This window comes from Silene latifolia, chromosome 5, assembly GCF_048544455.1.
Source record: "Silene latifolia isolate original U9 population chromosome 5, ASM4854445v1, whole genome shotgun sequence".
Taxonomy (NCBI): Eukaryota; Viridiplantae; Streptophyta; class Magnoliopsida; order Caryophyllales; family Caryophyllaceae; genus Silene; species Silene latifolia.
In genome coordinates, this window is record NC_133530.1 from 52,351,331 (window position 1) to 52,371,008 (window position 19,678).

General features: G+C 38.8%; 1 non-coding gene across 1 annotated transcript; it reads left to right on the forward strand.

The window, feature by feature from the left end:
- Nucleotides 1-16,535: 16,535 nt before the first annotated feature.
- LOC141658014 (small nucleolar RNA R71) lies at nucleotides 16,536-16,642 on the forward strand. Its single transcript, XR_012548925.1, has one exon. It is a non-coding gene; the product is annotated as a small nucleolar RNA R71 (small nucleolar RNA).
- Nucleotides 16,643-19,678: the final 3,036 nt, after the last annotated feature.

Consider the following 19,678-nt stretch of genomic DNA (forward strand, 5'->3'; position numbering starts at 1 on the left):
GCCCTATGAACTTTACGTTATGCCCCTATTTTACTATAAATAGGGGCCTTAATCCGTCATTAGGGGATATCTCTTTTACATCTCTTTTACCATCTTTCACACTCTATTATACTCTTAGAAACACAAATTCTCTTAAGTTTCATATTAGTTTACATATTGTTAAGCATTTCCCTAACAATTTACATTAAGCATTTGGTTCTTTATAATACAAGTTTTTATTTAAGTTATTTGGGTTTCATATTGTGTTCCTATTATTCAAGCTCCAAGTTCTCTTGTTATGGTATTTACATTTCTTGTTTATTTCGCTATTTCAATCTTCATTATCGTTATTCCATAGTTTACATTTTATTATTATTATTATTAGCTTTATTAGTTTGCTTTACATTTTATTATCAAGTTATTATCACTATTAGTTTATTTCATAGCATTGCTATTTACATTTCTCATCATAATTATTCATTTGTTATCATATTAGTTATTTTATTTATGTTATCATCACTTAGTATAATTCAAGTTCTTATAATTTCATTTAGTTATATTTCCAATATAATCATGTTTATCATTTCATACATTGTTATATTAGTTTTGTTTCCATCATGAGTGAATAGTTTCATATGTCTAGAGATTAGGGAAGCCATGCAAAAATAGTTCTTGTAATTGTTAGAATTAGGATGCTATAATATCAATAAATTGTTTCTATCACATATTTGCATCGTTTTGATTAATCTTTATTTAGTGGCCATAATCATTTATTAAGTTTGTTAATTCATTCCATAAGTCGACAGGCACGGAATTGGATAAGACTAAACATGTGTTAGTAGAACGACCTAGTCATAACGAGAGTTCTCTAAGACCGATCTATGGTTGATAATAAGGCCGAGAGGTGGTTGTCACGAGACCTAAACAATTGTTGTTATTAAGAATTCCTAGTTTTGGCATGAACATTTACGTACTTGCAATCTTGCATGTGTGACCCGACTCCCCTAAACTTCTTTATCATATTATATTTATATCATTTATTTGCAAATTATCAAACCAAACCAACCAACCAATTGAACCGACCTTGATAGATTTCTATTCGTAGCAATTTCATAACGCAATTCCCGTCTCCTTGTGTTCGACCCCTACCTTACTACATTCATTTGTTAGTCGAGTTTAGGGTATCTTTGTTAGGTGTGCGATAGCCTATCAATGGTTTATATTGGTTGGTTTGTGTTGGATGAACATGATGACCCCATATGGAGGAGACCTTGTGAGTTGTTTACATTTGACCATATTATGTGGCTTTTACTATGAAAAAGTGAAATTGAAATGAAAATCGTTATTTAACACGAATAATTTGATGACAAAGGGGATGTGATAACCTTGCATGGTGCATGTTACTTACCGTGATTTTATTTTGTGATAACGATGTTCATGTCATGTGATGGGCGCGAATTATGTGTCATAGTGGTTATTTGCATGATTGAGTAATGTGATCTTCCTTATAAGCGGAAGTGTTGATGATGGATGGAAACGAGTATGGAAACACATGTGTGATCATGTCGGGGAGTTGTCGTGGTACATGCGTGACATGGTATATACGAAAAATGGAAGTGTTGAATATGATGAGTTACATTACAAGTACTTTTGGCGTTTCTTAATTATTTTATGGAGTCCGTATATTCTTGTGATTTTATGCACATTCATATGATTGTGTGAGATTTGACATGACATATACATGTGTAATAATGTTTGAGTCATCTTACGTGATGGATATATGTGTGTGTGTGTGTGTGTGTGTGTGTGTGTGTGTGTGTGTGTGTGTGTGTGTGTGTGTGTGTGTGTGTGTGTGTGTGTGTGTGTGTGTGTGTGTGTGTGTGTGTGTGTGTGTCACCAATGAAAGTTGGGCGTTACTTATGCAACTAAAACACTAAACCTCGAATTTGACTTTGTGCTTTGACTTTCGGGAGACTCATAGGCTAAGACTTATATTAACGGCATTATGAACATACGACATTTGACCTTAGACTTGTGTAGTAGAATACGGTTAGTAAACCTGGGAAGTGGTGGCTTGTGGCATTAGATGATTAGTCCTTCAAGAATACATTATGAGGCTTGACAATTGAACTTCGGGACGAAATTGTCTTTTAGGGGGAATGAATGTAGTAATTCGGAAATTAAGGAAAGAGAAAGTGCGGAATGAGAGGAACTAATGAGACTTGAGCAAAGAACTTTGTGATGAGTACGATAAACATGTATGGTTAATAAGAGTGATGATGACAACAAGAATCTTGATGGAGTTTATTACAGAGTAAAGGACAACGGTAACGGCGAGAGAGTACTTGAGAACCAGTAATGAGACTTAAGGGAAGCTTGAGGAATAGTTGTGATAAGAGAGAGTGAGGCAAATTTCAGGGACAAAGTTCATTTTAAGGGGGGAAGATTGTAACACCCGGATATTTTGGGACCCACAAAGTAATATTGAGATGCGTTATAAGACCTTATGCTAGACGAGGTCACTCGGGAGTGAATTATGACTATAAAGTGGACCGAGTATAACCTATACTAGACTTAGTGGAGTTGTTATAATGTTCGCCTATAGATGGGTCGTCTAAAAAATGTTATAACTAGAGATATAGACATGGTATTGATGTGATTCCAATTGGAGGTGATATCATGTTCTCTTAAGATTCTAACAGTAGGTCACACGCCCAAAATGACCAAGAACGAATGAGATATAACTGTTTTACAAAAACTGGTCATTGCTAAGAACTGCGTAGTACTCGACCGAGTGGACTGAACACTCGATCGAATGTACTCGGTAGTCGCTCGATTATGTGTTACTTGGTCGAGTGAACTCTCTACTCGACCGAGTGAGGGTCGTCAGAATCTGTGATAACTCAGTTAGATTTCTTTCTTATCCAAAATCTCTAATTCATTTCTATCTTTTTCCTTATCTCTCCAAACTCTCTTCCTTCTCTGTAAAACCCTCATAAACATATTTATATGGGATTCAAGCTTAGTTTAAGGGATTGCTCACCTTGCTCTTCATTCTATTCACCTTGTAAGTTGAGATCTATCTTTCTCAAGTTAGTATGAACCATAATTTTTTAGAGATATTTAATTGGGTTGTTTAATTAGTAATTAGTAGGTATAAATGGGTAATAATAAGGGGTTTTGTATTCTGTTATAGTGTAGGACGATTTGTGATAGTTAATATGTGATATTTTAGGATGAGACGGTCTTATGAGATGGATCTTGCTTATTAATTGGATTGCTTGTGAAGAATGCTAAAAGATAGGTTAATCCTACTCGGTTTCAATAATGTGTGTATATATTTGTGTGTCTTTTACATCGTTTGTATCTTATGAGTTGTATTGCATCACATGGTAATGTTTGAAGATCTTGGTAAGTCTCTTATGCGGTGAAATTTGCATTATAACATACATGAGTATGTGGTATGATTGGCATTCGTGATATACGAGAAAAGGCACAATTGGTAAGAGTTATGCATATTCATTATGAAATGGGCATATTGGCATATTGTGATGCATTTAGTGATATATGTGATGGTTGGATATTGTTGGTGGTGATACTTGTTATTGAGGAGACGTAAGACGGTTGGGAGACCGTCTTACGCTTGAGTCGCCTCTTGGAGCTTCTCACTCCAAGAGGGATGTAACACCCCCTTCTTACCCGGCCAAGGTAATTAGTATATGATACCATCTTGGTTTCCCGAGGCGTGAAATCGCAGTTGCAATTAAGAAACAATTAAAATAAATAACGTATTTAGTGGATTACATAACCATAAATGAATAAATGAAATAAATGATACAACTCATGACCACTATTCTCTACTACTGAAATGACACTCGGATCCAAGTCCAAGGCTCGTCCCATCTCCCACGTGACATCAAAACAACCTGTACTTAACTTGATCCCCATATGATCGGAAATATCATATGGATCAACACAGGCCACCGCGAAAATAGGTGACAATTACACAGACACACAACACGTCAGTTTCGATAAATAAGTATGAGATAAAACATGATAAATAATTATGCAACATGCCAATGATATGAATGAGATACAATTATTCAACCACCAGCCGGTACCGGGACATGCCCAGACACACCCACAACCACCGGTGCCAGGGACACGACACCACACCTCACAACAAGGTACCGGGACACGCTCATATGTACCGGGTCCGGAAGCCAACTGTATCCCTTGCCAGACATCATGGCTCAACCACACGAGTCTTTCCGTATTCAAGCCGTTAATGTGCACATCCCTCTTGGAGTGGAAAGCTCCAAGAGGCGACTCAAGCATAAGACGGTCTCCCAACCGCCTTACGTCTCCTCAAAAACTATAGTAACACCACAAACAATCTCCAATGTCCACAATAACACATCTATCACAATATGCACATAGGTGTCAAGCATAAAGCTTCCTCATAAATTAGAATTACCACATTAACATGCTATTATGAAATTCGATTAACAACATAAGACCAATGTTAATGACACATTACCATGCTTCAAAAAAGTCCAACCAATGTCATGAAACTAACACCAATTAACCATTAATCATATTAAATGCAACACATCGATAATGACACATGCAAAACTCTTATTATTGAAACCGAGTAGGATTAACCTACCTTTTAGCATACTCCTTAAGCAATCCAACATAAGCAAGATCCATCTCATAAGACCGTCTCATCCTATAATACCACATAATAACAATCACAATTCATCCTACGCTATTACACAAAACAAATCCCCTTATTACTACCCACCAATTACCTATATTACACACACTAATTACTAATTAATTACCCAAACTAAAAACCCCAAAAGTTAGGGTTCATACTAAACATAAAAGGGTATATCTCAACTTACAAGGTGGAAGAAATGAAGAGGAAGGTGAGAAATCTCCCAAACCAAGCTTGAATCCCATGGAAGTGTGTTTATGGAGGTTTTAGACAGAAGGGAGATGATTTGGAGTGAGAAGGAAGAAGATAGAATGAATGAGGATAAGGGTTTAAGATTTCCTTATCTCATATTCTGACTCAGCGTCACTCGATTGAGTGTCACTCACTCGATCGAGTGCCGAGTCCACTCGATCGTGTGACCCTCACTCGGTCGAGTGCAACACAGTTCTCATCAATAACCAGTTTTCGTAAAACAGTCATAGCTCACTCGTTTTTTGGTCATTTTGGGCGTGTGGCCTACCTCTGAAATCGTAAGAGAAAAAATTATCACTCCAATTGGAATCACATCAATATTATGTCTAGATCTTAAGATATGACAGTTTTAAGACGATCCTTCTATAGGCCGACATTATAACAACTCCACTAAGTCTATTATAGGTTATACTCGGTCCACTCTATAGTTATACTTCACTTACGAGTACACTCATCAAACCCGAGGGTCCTATCACACATCTCAAGGTTCCTTTGCGGGTCCAAAAATATCCAGCTATTACAATCTTCCCCCCTTAAAATGAATTTTATCCCCGAAGTTCGCCTCACTCTCTCTTTTCACAATTATTCCTCAATCCTCTCTCAAGTCTCATTACCGGTTCTCATGTACTCTCTCGGCATTTTACTATATCATAAAGTCCGTCAAGATTCTTATTGTCATTATATGTAACACCTCAAGTTATTGAGAGGAAATTTGTCACACATCGGGAAAATATGGAGCTTATGATATGTTTATAAGGGATTCCATCCACCACTTAATAACAAGGCCTTGTTCTTTTCAGCTTAAGTGAGGACAAATAATGGGCCCTAAGGTACACATCTCATCTTATTGGGGTTGTGTTAAGACGGTGGCGGGTTAGGTTGTTATAAATGGTATCAGAGCAACCCTGCGACCGTTTGGTGAGCCTGTGGTCAGGAGTACTTGGGTCACCCACCTAGCGGGGGTGGATTCTGGGCTCGGTTGCGGTCAAGTTCGAGGCACAACGAGGACGTTGTGTGCTTTAAGTGGGGGAGTTATTAACACCCCAAGTTATTGAGAGGAAAGTTGTCCCACATCGGGAAAATATTGAGCTTATTATATGTTTATAAGGGATTCCACCCACCACTTAGTAACAAGGCCTTGTGCTTTAAGGCTTAAGTGAGGATAAATAATGGGCCCTAAAGTACACATCTCATCTTATTAGGGTTGTGTTATGACGGTGGCGGGTCGGGTTGTTATATTATCACTCTTATTAAGCAAACATATTTACCGTACTTATCCCGAGGTTATTTTGCTCAATTCTCATTGCTTCCTCACGTGTCGTACTCTTTCTTTCCTTAATTCCAAATATTACATTCACTCCCCCTAAAAGAGAACTTCATCCCGAAGTTCAACTGTCAAACTTCATAATATGCTTTCATACGCTCGTTACCCAATTCCACAAATGACCATGTTCCGGGTTCATCACTCTTTCTTACTTATTGAAAATCCTTAGTAAAATCTCATATAATCGTAATTCCATCGATATAACTTCCACTCTACAAGCCCCCAAAGGTCAAAGCACATAATCAAATCCACGGTTCCAATCTCTAACCCTATAAATAACTCCCAACTTATGTTGGTTATATGTATACGTATCTATCACACGGTATGACTCGTATATATTACATCAAATCTAATACACTCACATGTATGCACGTCAAATCACAAATATGAGGACTCCCTGAAACAATCAAATAATGCCAAAATTACTCGTTATGTGACTCAATCATTTTCAATATTTCCATTTTTGCACGCCATGCCACACATATACCATGTCAAATCCACCATATGATCACACATGTGTTTCCACATCCGTTTCCGTCCATCCTAAATACTTTTGTTACTAATGTCATACGACTCCGATTATGCATCCAAGATTACTATGCGACACACACACATGACAAAACTTCACACAATATGAACAGTGTTATCATGACAGAATGAACTCGTGGCAATTAACGTGTACCACACACAATTATCACATCATTTTTATCATCCAATTACGCATGTTAAATTAATAATTATTTTATTATTATTTAAATTTCACTTTTAAGTACGAAAAGCCACATAATATGGTCAAACATAATAATGAATAATGTCTCACCCAAGTGGGGTTATCATGTTCATCCGACACAAACCAACCAATATAAACCGTGAAAGTAAGGGTATACACCCAATATTTGGTTGAGTATTGACAAAACAAGGGTCAAGGCGGACCACTCGGTCGAGTGTAGAAGGCCACTCGGCCGAGTAGGCGGTACTCGGTCGAGTGTAGGGTGCACTCGGTCGATTATCACCTGGGCAGAAGATTTTCGTTTTCTAACTCGTTTTCAAGCTTTCCTATTTCATCACACGAATGTTAATAGACTCTGATGGTGACTAATTCACTATCAAATAACCGAATTTAAAACAAACTCTTAGCCTATGGGCTATGGCCATCATTATTACACAATTAAGATAAAATGTTCGAGACACACTACCGACACAATCATGCTATTTCATAGTTCTTTTCGCAACCGTTCCATCTCCTCCCCCACAACTGGCGACAGTATCACCATACAGTCACCAACAACCGCACCGTTGTGCGACACAATAGTCAATAGTCTCATTGGTATACATTGTGAACCCCCGCAATAACGCGGAAAACATAAATTATAAATTCAAGCGGAAATTAGGAAATTTTTGAAACTTTTAAAAATTTAAAGCGCGGGTTCATTAAAATCCAAAACACAAATAAAGATTTGCAGAAATAAAGATTAAATTATACAAACGTGATAGTCAAGGTGAGGGAAATTATATCCCTCGAATGACAATACAAAAAAAAGTAAGTCTAAGCAATCCTGCTAAACCGACTACTAGTCCAAGGTGCTCGCTAGCTCACACATGTCTTCACCCCATAGATGCACCAACTAATACCTGTCATTCATGTAAACATGAACGCCACAGTCAGTGGGGAGTAACTCAAGGTTCTCCCAGCCACAATATGTCAAAACGAACATAGCAAAGAACATAAACAAACAATCATATTAGATAAGACATGAGTGAATCGAATCATAACTAAACATGGTGATCGAGGCCATTTCGTGTTCACAATTAAGTATATGTGGTCGTTGGTCAATGGTCGATACAAAACACAATTTATACTTCACAAACAACTCTACAATTAGTAAAGAGGCAAGTAAAGGTCGGATCCCAAGGGACGGGTATTGAAATGAGAATTCTATTGTAACTAGTAGTGTCTAGGGGTGTCACAAATTGGGTTGGTGTAGAAGGTCACTAAACTAAAATAACAATGAAAATAAACTAGCAAGATGAATAAAATAAGGGGTGTAAACAATTGATTAAAAGCACTAGGGTGTCATGGGATCATAGGGGAATCATGGGATATGATCATACAAACATGTTCTCAAATTATAAGCAAGCAATTATTGTTGTGATGGATTGAGTTGGGTTATATCTTACAATCCTAGGAAAGTTTGGGTCCCGGAGCCGAATCGATTAGATTGTACAACACCTACAAGTCGACTTAATCTTCCCTACTCAACAACATGCATGGTCTAATGAGACTCGAGTTGGGTTATGTCTTACAAGTCTCATTGAAAAGATAGGAGATGATAGTAAATGCAAGGATTCATAGGCTTAGCATTTCATCAAATATAACATGTGCATGTATTAAGATCAAAACAAGCAAGCAAATAAGATATGAAAGCATATTAGTTTAAGCATGAATCATTCCCCATGTTGGTTTCCCCTAATCACCCATTAAACCCTAGCTAAGAGACTACTCACTCATTATCATGTTGATCATGCTAGAAAGGTTGTCAATCATACCAACAATATGAAACATGATGAATAAATGAAAGTAATTAACAATAATTAAAAAGGGATTAAGAGATTATACCTACTAATGATTCCAATAATAAAGCAAGAATAATAGAAGTACTTGAATCCTAGATTGAGAGGTTGTCAATCTCCCAATAATAACCCAAATAATCTTCAATTACCCAAAATAAAGGAAGAACAAGAGAGAGATTAAAGAACTAAAACTTGGATTAAAACTTGATTAATACTTAATTACAATATTGAAGAGAGATTTGATTGATATTAACTACACTAATTATTGATAAGAAGAACATGCTCCTCTAATTAGCCTAATGGGGTATTTATAGTGAAAATTAGGGATGATGCATTAGGGTTAACTAAGGGCTAAACTAGTTATTACACTTTTTAAGTTGAGCAAGGAGGACCCGGTATTTTCTGAGAGAAGGGCTTCTCTTTTCGTAGCTTGAAGAATGAAATCCGTGTGCGGTGAACCGTGCGGATTAGAGTCGGAACGGCCGGATTTGGGCTGTGCAATCCGAGCGGATTCAGGAGAGGGACGCTCGGATTGTTGAGGGGGAATCCGAGCGGATTCCAAGGAGGGACGCTCGGATTGTCTTTGGTTGGACGGGCGGATTGTCCACGCAATCCGTTCGGATTGTTGGTCGTCAATTCTTCTTCTTTTCTTCCCTTTTCTTCATAAATTCCTTGGGGATTTCCTTGGGGACGCAAGGATCCTTTCTCAACATTGTTCTTCTACTATGATATGTACAAAGGCCTTCTAGTCTTGTCTCTTCTTGATGCTTGGTCATTGAATACAATCAATTTAGCCTCGTTTTACCATGAAAATGCAAGATTCTTACTCCTTTCCTACCAAGGGATCAAAATCTCAAAGAATATGCAAAACAAAGAACTAAAGATAAGAAATGACCCAAATAGGCACTAAAAAGCATGGAAACAATGGTAATTCGGGGGCTAAATATGCGCCAATTATGGTCACATCAAATATCCCCAAACCGAACCTTTGCTCGTCCCGAGTAAAGAGGTGACAAAGACTAGGACCAAAACTAACCTATCCTAATAATAATAGCCGATATGAGACAATTAGCGGGTCTCACTCCGCCCCTTCAACTCACAACAAGACAACCATGAGGTAGGATGCCTTCTTGCAAGGCAAGGTGGGTCTTGCCAAAATGACGACACATCCAAACATTAAGCACATAAAAATCACATAATGGATGCATCTACAAAAAGGATAGCCACTTTCCTCATCTAAGTGGCGGAAATTACCTACAAGGGAAGCAATTCAAGGGTACACAATCCTTCATAGATGCAATTTATTCAAACTACTAAGCCTAGAAGGATACCAATAAATCACCTCCAAAATGTGTCAAGCTAGGGTACCTTTGTCCTCAATCGCTAAATGATTTTGTCAAGAGTAGACTCCCTATGGTGTTAGAAACACTGGAGGATCGCGGAATTCCCCCTCTTGCCTAGACAAGAAGAAGGGTCGTCCCCTCTCTACCATGCACAAAAATGGATACGGTGGATGAAGGGATCGATAGATATTTGAGTTTCATTTTTGGGAGTTTGCTTTTGTTTTTGTTTTTCCCCCCAATTTCTTGTGGCATATAACATTTGAGAACACTTTCTTTTTGCCATTTCTTTTTTATTTTTGGCATTTCAATACTTGACAACTTTTTGCATTTTCTTTGAACATTTTCAAAGTCACCCCAATTAGTAACGAGGGTGCCTTGTATTTGAAGCTTAGGAGTTCTATTTTTGCTCCTCTTTTCATTTGATGCATTTTTGCAAACTTTCTCTCACTTTTCATTTCATTGAACTCAAATTGATTTCTTTTTTTTTTGTGCCCATTCCCTTTGATGACAAAAATATGGTAGAACATGGATGAATGATAGATGTATGCATGGTTTCAAGGGTCACCTTGGAATAAACGGTAGCCAAGGAGTTATCACACCACAAGGTACTCTTGACTAGGCCTTAATCCATGGGTCAAAGGATACTAGCATGACAAATCCTAGGGTGTTTTACAAGCATTCTAACAAGCAAAGTCTTAAGAATAAAAAGCATCTACTAGGGCCTATATACACTTGTCAAGCTTCCCAAGTAGACGGTTTCACAAAATTTTTCTAACATGCAACTACATGCCATGATGCAACTAACATATATACATCCTAATGCAAATGATTCTACCAACTAATATGCCAAATAAACTAAATGCAATCCTAAGTTCACATTTGTTTTTACCGCATCAATCAAAATAAAGCCACATAGTCATTAACATAAAGAGGAAAAAGGAGATTGGAAAGATCATACCATGCGGTCTTCAATATCCTCATGTCTCGGATGTGGCGTAGTCAATCAAAGTGAACAAGGATAAAACAAACACAATATATACAAGACAATATATACAAAGGAAATGAACTTGTTTTTGGGTTTTCAATTTTCAAATTTTTATGATTTTTGAAATTTTTCAATTTTTATGGTTTTTGAATAAAAGTTAAGTGTTAGAATTCTCATCCCCACACTAATATGGGCATTGTCCTCAATGGCCAAAATGATGGAAATTATGCAAAGATGATGCATGATTTCTATACTAAATGCAATTCTACACTAAGCTATACTACATGATGCATGGTTTTTGTTATGACGGAGAGGATAATTTAGATTACCTCCCGTTGTGTATGCATTAACTTCCCCAAACCAAATAAGACACTATTGCTAATGTCCAAGGGTGGGTATAGTTCATGCACACACTATGCTATGCATGAAACTAGATTGTCATTTTGGATTTTACAAATGGGAACAAAAAGAACACCTCAATGGTACCGAGGTGTGAGTCCTTTGATGTTGCTAGGACTAAACCAACAATGATCAAAATGAAATAAAATACAAAGAGATATAGATAAACCGTGGGAGAGTAGGAATCTCCAAGGCTTGCTAGTCCTCCATCATGCTATCATCATCACCACTTCCCTCATGAGAAGTGGTCACATTGCCACTTTCCTTGGCACTTTCTTCTTCACTTTCTTCCCCATCTTGTTCATCATCATCTCCACCATCTCTTTCTCCATCTCCACTTGCTTCTTCCTCAATATTATCATCAATTTCTTCACCATTTCCAACAACCTCATTGTCTTCCACCACGTCCCTAGATGCACCCGGAAACAAGGCTTCTTTATCCGCCCAACTAGGCAAAGGACAAGATGGATCAAGGAGTCCTTGCCTAGCTAAATGTAGGAGGGGGGATATTGAGCCAAATATGCATTCTTCCGATCTTCATAAGCTTGCTTGTGCATGGCTTGCATAAGAAGAGTGACATAGTCTTTCCCAATTTCAACTCCTTCCGGTTTGAACTCTTCATACACAAAGGGGTAAGGCGGTGTAACAATGGAAGAGGAGGGGGTTTCATGATCACCCTTTTGTTGTTGAATGATGTACTCGGCTTCTTCGGATAGGGGAAGTAGATAGTTGGTCCGGTGGACACTTAGGCGACAAATCTTCGAGGATAAGGTGAACGATCTAGCTTCACTAGTTAGCCATCCATATTTAGTGTCAAGGGGGTTATGGGCAACCCACGTGAACTTGTTAATCATAATGTGCATATTAATAAGATGGCCACCTTCCTTTGCTTTGTACTTCTTATCCTTATTGAAATTAGGATCAAAGTGCTTATCTAGGACCGTGACTAGGCCGCCATTTACAATAACGGTCGTACCCTTCTTCCCATTATCAACATTAAGCCATCTATCAACCAATAGCCTCAAAGAATTGAAAGGCTTGGTGTGAATTCTTCCGACATTCAAAGCCGATTCAAGGAGAATAAAATCAAGTCTTGTGAAATGATTGGTGTCTTTCCTAGCAATTATGGTATTTCCCACAACTTTGTGCCATACTCTTATGCCCGGATGATGGACCAAAAGAGCACGACAAGCATGAAAATCATCAAATTTCTTCCCGGAGATTGCCTCCCAAAGAGGCTCGGGGTCATACTTTCCATAATGCTTAAGATATCTCGATTCATCGCTAAGACCCAAAATTTCACCCAATTCCTTAAAGGTAATGCGTCTACTAATGTTAGCTAGACGAAACTCAAGATTTTCCCTATCCTCAACTTTGGTAACTTTTAAAGAACTTAAGAATTCCAAGACAAGGGAAGGGTATGTCGATTCCTTTGTTTCAAACAATTTCTTCAAACCCATGGCATTGAAAAAGGCTTTTGTTTGTTCAAGAACACCCAATTTCTCCAAGGCATCTTCACATATGAATTTGGTGGATTGAATTGATTTCATAGCAAACTTGGCAAATGTCTTTCTATGGGTATCGGAAATAAAAGTTACCTCCGGATAATGCAAGAGTTGATCGATTACCGGAGTAGAAGGTGATGCTCCCATAGAAGTTTGTTGTTGTTGTTGCACTTCCAAGTTTGGTGTTGCTACCACCATTGCCAAAGCTTTCTTTGTTTGAAGAGCTTTTTGCCTTTGAGAGAGAGCCTTTGCCTTTGGTGCCTTTGTTGCTCCCTTTGTCCTTGCCATTTGATGAACTAACCAAGAAAAGAATCAAAAATCTTCAATTTGTAGAATGCCCAAATCGATTTGAAGGTGAAAGGCTTTGCCTTTATGAAATCAAAAATCAACTCAAAGGTTGAAGATTTTGTTCTTGGTTTTGATTTTTATTGAAGATGGAGTGATTGATTTTTTGTTTGAAGGATGGTTTGATTTGATTTTGGTGGATTTTGTTGAGGGTTTTTGTTTTTGTGATGGAGAGGGTGAGGGTTTTGATGTTGTGGGTAGTGTTTATGAATGAATGAATGAATGAAGGAATGAAGGTGGGAGGGTATTTAAAGAAGTCGAAATTTTCGAAAACGCAGGGGCAATCCGTGCGGATTAGGCCCAATCCGTGCGGATTCTCGCGCAGCCTTCAAAATTTTCGAAGCTCGCCTAAAGACGGGTGGATTCGGGGAATCCGCTCGGATTCTTTGTGATGGGACGGGCGGATTTGCGCAGACGGACGGATTTGACCCGAGAAATTTCTTTGTTTTCTTCAGCTGCAAAGACGGGCGTCTTCTTCGCAAGACGGACGGATTCTATGAGACGGGCGTCTTTCCAGAAATCCGCTCGGATTCTTCAACAGTCAAGAAATTTTCAATTTCAGCTCAGCTCAGGACGGGCGTCTTTTGGTCAGGACGCTCGGATTGTTGAAGACGGGCGGATTCTCAGGAATCCGCTCGGATTCTGGTCCTTTGTACCCGGATTCATTCCATTCGTGCACAATGCATTTCCCTTTACCATTCTTCCATTCTTCTTCATTTCTTGTGTTCTTCATTGTGGGGGCACTACTAAGGCATGAATAGCCTAGGCAATTGCCATCCCCACACTAAGGTAAAGCACTACACATCAATTGAAATCGTTAGTCCCTCCCTCACTTCTCTCTTACATGACATTTATTTTGATCAAAGTAAATAAAAATCCAAAAATGACAAAAAATGCAATACAAGAATTGAAATGTAAGTTAGGGAGTTAGAAATATTTACAAGTGGTGGTTTAGGGAGGACTCCACCAAACTCTCATTCTTGATGAGATGTCAAGGGGGCATGTTCAAGGTGTTGTTGATGTTGCTCAACACCTTGAAGAAGTAATCAAAAGCTTGTTCATTATTGTGGTAGAGGTCCTCAATAGACCGTGCCCCTTGTTGTTGATCATGATCGATGGCATGCCCAATGTAGGGATTAAAAATCCCTTCAAATTCGTCGTCCCAAAGACCACAAACTTCATTGAGTTGATCATTGAAAATCTCTTGCTTAGATGGAGACAACTCTCCCAATTTCTTCTCTTGGCCAATGAGGCCATCTTCTTCTTCCTTGGTTGATTTTGATGAGCTTTGCAAGCTCTCCTTGTCACAATTCACTTGCTCTTTGAATGGAGCATCTTCAATTTTCTTCTTCCATTGGAGTTCCGATTTCTTCCTTCCATCTTTTCGGCTATAATGATCAATCATGAAACATGGCTCATGCAAACGAGGAGCTCTCATGGTCTTGTCAAGATTAAAAGTTATGCTTTCATCTCCCACTTCTAGAGTGAGCTCTCCATGTTTCACATCAATCACCGCACCGGCGGTGTGTAGGAAAGGTCTTCCTAGGATGATTGGAATGTTGGAATCTTCCTCCATATCAACAATGACAAAGTCCACCGGGATGAAAAACTTCCCAATTCGCACGGGGACATCTTCCCATATCCCTAATGGTGTCTTCGTCGATCTATCGGCCATTTGGAGTGTGATATTGGTGCATTTAAGCTCTCCCATTCCCAACCTTTTACCTACCGAGTACGGCATGACACTCACACTAGCCCCTAGATCACATAAGGCTTTGTTGATCGTTGTGTCGCCAATGGTACACGGTATTGAGAAGCTTCCGGATCCTTTAACTTTGGAGGTGAACTCCCTTGAAGTATTGCACTACTCACCTTAGTGAAGGCGATAGTCTCAAGTTTCCGGATCGACTTCTTCTTTGTGAGGATATCTTTCATGTACTTAGCATAGGCCGGAACGTGATTGATTAATTCCGTGAAAGGAATTGAGACTTCTAAGTTCTTCACAATCTCCATGAACTTTCCAAGTTGATCATCAAATTTGGGCTTGGCTTGACGACTTGGAAAAGGAAGTCTAATCACAATGGGCTCCTTCTCTTTGGCCTTGTCTTCATTTTTCTTTGAACTTTCTTCTTTTGATGATTCCCTTTCTTTGGGGTTTTGCACAATTTCTTCCTTTTCACTAGCTTCCACAACTTCATCCTCAACTTGCTTCTTCGGTGCCTCATACCTTGTACCACTTCTCAAGTGAATGGCACTAACCGTTTCATGTCTAGGGGGATTACTTTGAGGTGGTAATTGCCCCTTTTGTCTTTGTGAGCTTGAAGATGCTAGTTGAGTCAATTGTGTTTCCAACATCTTGGTGTGAGCTAGAATGTTGTTGATGGTGGTGTCTTTTGCTTGGCTATCTTTTTGCATTTGAGTGAAAAATTCTTGTTGATTCTTTTGCATTTGGAGGACCGCTTTTTGGACATCAAAACCTTGGTCATTTTGGTGATTGTATGGATTTTGATTTTGGTAACCTTGGTTTTGATTGTAAAAGGGTCTTTGATTTTGATTCCTCATGGGTGGTGGAGTGTATGTTGTTTGAGGGTTTTGAACATTTTGGCTTTTGTATAAGAGATTTGGATGGAATTTGGTGTTTTCATTGTAAAAATTTGAATAAGGGTTACCACTTTTGTAAGCTTGGAAAGCATTAACTTGTTCGGTTGTTCCCCTACACTCACTTGGGTCATGACCCAAAGTTCCACAATTCTCACATATCCCACTTGGGATTGATGAGGATGCCGTCATGGCATTGACATGATGCTTTGATGATTTTGAGTTTTCCTCAAGTCTAGCCATAGCTTGTTCAAACTTCAAGTTGATTGTGTCAATGTGAGCACTAAGTTGAGCACCCAATTGAGTAACGGAGTCCACTTCATGCTTTCCTCCTCTAGTAGCCTTGCGAGGCCTACTATATTGTGAATTATGGACCGCCATTTCCTCAATCTTGTTCCATGTTTGATTGTCATCAACTTCGGTGAACATTCCATTTGATCCCATATTGAGAATGTTCCTTGAATCTTCATATAAACCGTTCCAAAATTGTTGTACCAAAAACCATTCGCTAAGTCCATGGTGAGGACATGAGCGATAAACACCTTTGAACCGCTCCCAAGCTTCATACAAAGATTCTTCATCCCTTTGCTTAAAACCCGTAATTTGAGCTCTTAGCATGTTAGTCTTTTCCGGTGGGTAGAATTTTTGTAGAAAGCTAGAGCCAACTTCTTCCAAGAATCTATTCCAAGGGTGGCCTTATCAAGGCCCTTCAACCATTGCTTTGCGGTGCCGATTAACGAAAAAGGAAATAAGACCCATCTAATTTGGTCTTGAGTCACGCCCGTTTGAGAGATAGCATCACAATAATCGCAAAAGGTTTCCATAAGAGAATGAGGGTCCTCACTAGGCATTCCCCCGAATTGGCTCCTCTCAACTAGTTGGATGAAGGCGGACTTGGCAATAAAATTACCGGTGAGATGTTGCGGTGTAGGAGTACCATTTGGTAGATTCTCTTCGGTGGGTATAGAGTGTGACGAGAATTTAGGCATTGTAGGTGGATTTTGTGTGGTATTGTTTAATGGGTTCTCTTCTCCTTCTATTGCGAAAGGATTGACAAACTCACTAGTGGGTTGAACAACTTCACCAACACCTCCCAAATTCCTCCTAACAAGTCTCCTATTATTCGTCAAGGTTCTTTCGATTTCACGGTCAAAAGGTAACAAATCACTTTGTAACCTTCTAGACATGCAAAATATCAAACAACTCGAAAACAATTAGAACAAACCTTGAGGATTTTTACTTCCCCAAGGTGAAAAAGACACAACTAATAACAATAAAAGAAATCTTAAATTAATTAAACACCGTCCCCGGCAACGGCGCCATTTTTGATCGAGGCCATTTCGTGTTCACAATTAAGTATATGTGGTCGTTGGTCAATGGTCGATACAAAACACAATTTATACTTCACAAACAACTCTACAATTAGTAAAGAGGCAAGTAAAGGTCGGATCCCAAGGGACGGGTATTGAAATGAGAATTCTATTGTAACTAGTAGTGTCTAGGGGTGTCACAAATTGGGTTGGTGTAGAAGGTCACTAAACTAAAATAACAATGAAAATAAACTAGCAAGATGAATAAAATAAGGGGTGTAAACAATTGATTAAAAGCACTAGGGTGTCATGGGATCATAGGGGAATCATGGGATATGATCATACAAACATGTTCTCAAATTATAAGCAAGCAATTATTGTTGTGATGGATTGAGTTGGGTTATGTCTTACAATCCTAGGAAAGTTTGGGTCCCGGAGCCGAATCGATTAGATTGTACAACACCTACAAGTCGACTTAATCTTCCCTACTCAACAACATGCATGGTCTAATGAGACTCGAGTTGGGTTATGTCTTACAAGTCTCATTGAAAAGATAGGAGATGATAGTAAATGCAAGGATTCATAGGCTTAGCATTTCATCAAATATAACATGTGCATGTATTAAGATCAAAACAAGCAAGCAAATAAGATATGAAAGCATATTAGTTTAAGCATGAATCATTCCCCATGTTGGTTTCCCCTAATCACCCATTAAACCCTAGCTAAGAGACTACTCACTCATTATCATGTTGATCATGCTAGCAAGGTTGTCAATCATACCAACAATATGAAACATGATGAATAAATGAAAGTAATTAACAATAATTAAAAAGGGATTAAGAGATTATACCTACTAATGATTCCAATAATAAAGCAAGAATAATAGAAGTACTTGAATCCTAGATTGAGAGGTTGTCAATCTCCCAATAATAACCCAAATAATCTTCAATTACCCAAAATAAAGGAAGAACAAGAGAGAGATTAAAGAACTAAAACTTGGATTAAAACTTGATTAATACTTAATTACAATATTGAAGAGAGATTTGATTGATATTAACCACACTAATTATTGATAAGAAGAACATGCTCCTCTAATTAGCCTAATGGGGTATTTATAGTGAAAATTAGGGAGGATGCATTAGGGTTAACTAAGGGCTAAACTAGTAATTACACTTTTTAAGTTGAGCAAGGAGGACCCGGTATTTTCTGAGAGAAGGGCTTCTCTTTTCGTAGCTTGAAGAATGAAATCCGTCTTTGTGCGGTGAACGTGCGGATTAGAGTCGGGACGGCCGGATTGGGATTTCAGCTGTGCAATCCGAGCGGATTCGGGAGAGGGACGCTCGGATTGTTGAGGGGTAATCCGGGCGGATTCCAAGGAGGGACGCTCGGATTGTCTGGCCGGACGGGCGGATTGTCTGCAATCCGTTCGGATTGTTGGTCAGCGTCAATTCTTCTTCTTTTCTTCCCTTTTCTTCATAAATTCCTTGGGGATTTCCTTGGGGACGCAAGGATCCTTTCTCAACATTGTTCTTCTACTATGATATGTACAAAGGCCTTCTAGTCTTGTCTCTTCTTGATGCTTGGTCATTGAATACAATCAATTTAGCCTCGTTTTGCCATGAAAATGCAAGATTCTTACTCCTTTCCTACCAAGGGATCAAAATCTCAAAGAATATGCAAAACAAAGAACTAAAGATAAGAAATGACCCAAATAGGCACTAAAAAGCATGGAAACAATGGTAATTCGGGGGCTAAATATGCGCCAATTATGGTCACATCACATGGGATCATACGTGTTTAAACCAACAAGAGTAAAAGAAATGATGGAATAAACAAGTAAGGCATAAGCAACAATAAATAAATGGAAAAGAAGGACAAGGAAACCGACACGGCCACTTACCCACGAGCACGTATTTCAAGGAGATATGACCAAAGTAATCATCCAAATAATGCAAGACATTTATTACTCTTAGACTATAATTTCCCCGGGTAGGACTACGATAATAATACGGTCCTAGTCTAAATCTGCAGATTCTTGGGTGTACATCCCGATTCGACGTGCGCCAGCACAGCACGCACCCAAGACTCGACTACTAAGGAGACCGAGTACCCCAATCGCGTAACAAAGACGAAAGTGGCGGAAAGACTAAGATAAGACTCACTTGCCAGAACAGACAAGTGGCCAAAAGCCGCACTTGCCAGAACAGCACAAGTGGCCAAAAGCCGCACTTGCCAGAACAGCACAAGTAGACCAAAACCGTACTTGCTAGAACAGCACAAGTAGGTCAAACCCGTGCTTGCCAGAACAGCACAAGCGGGACAAAAATGTATGCCAAGCACGTAC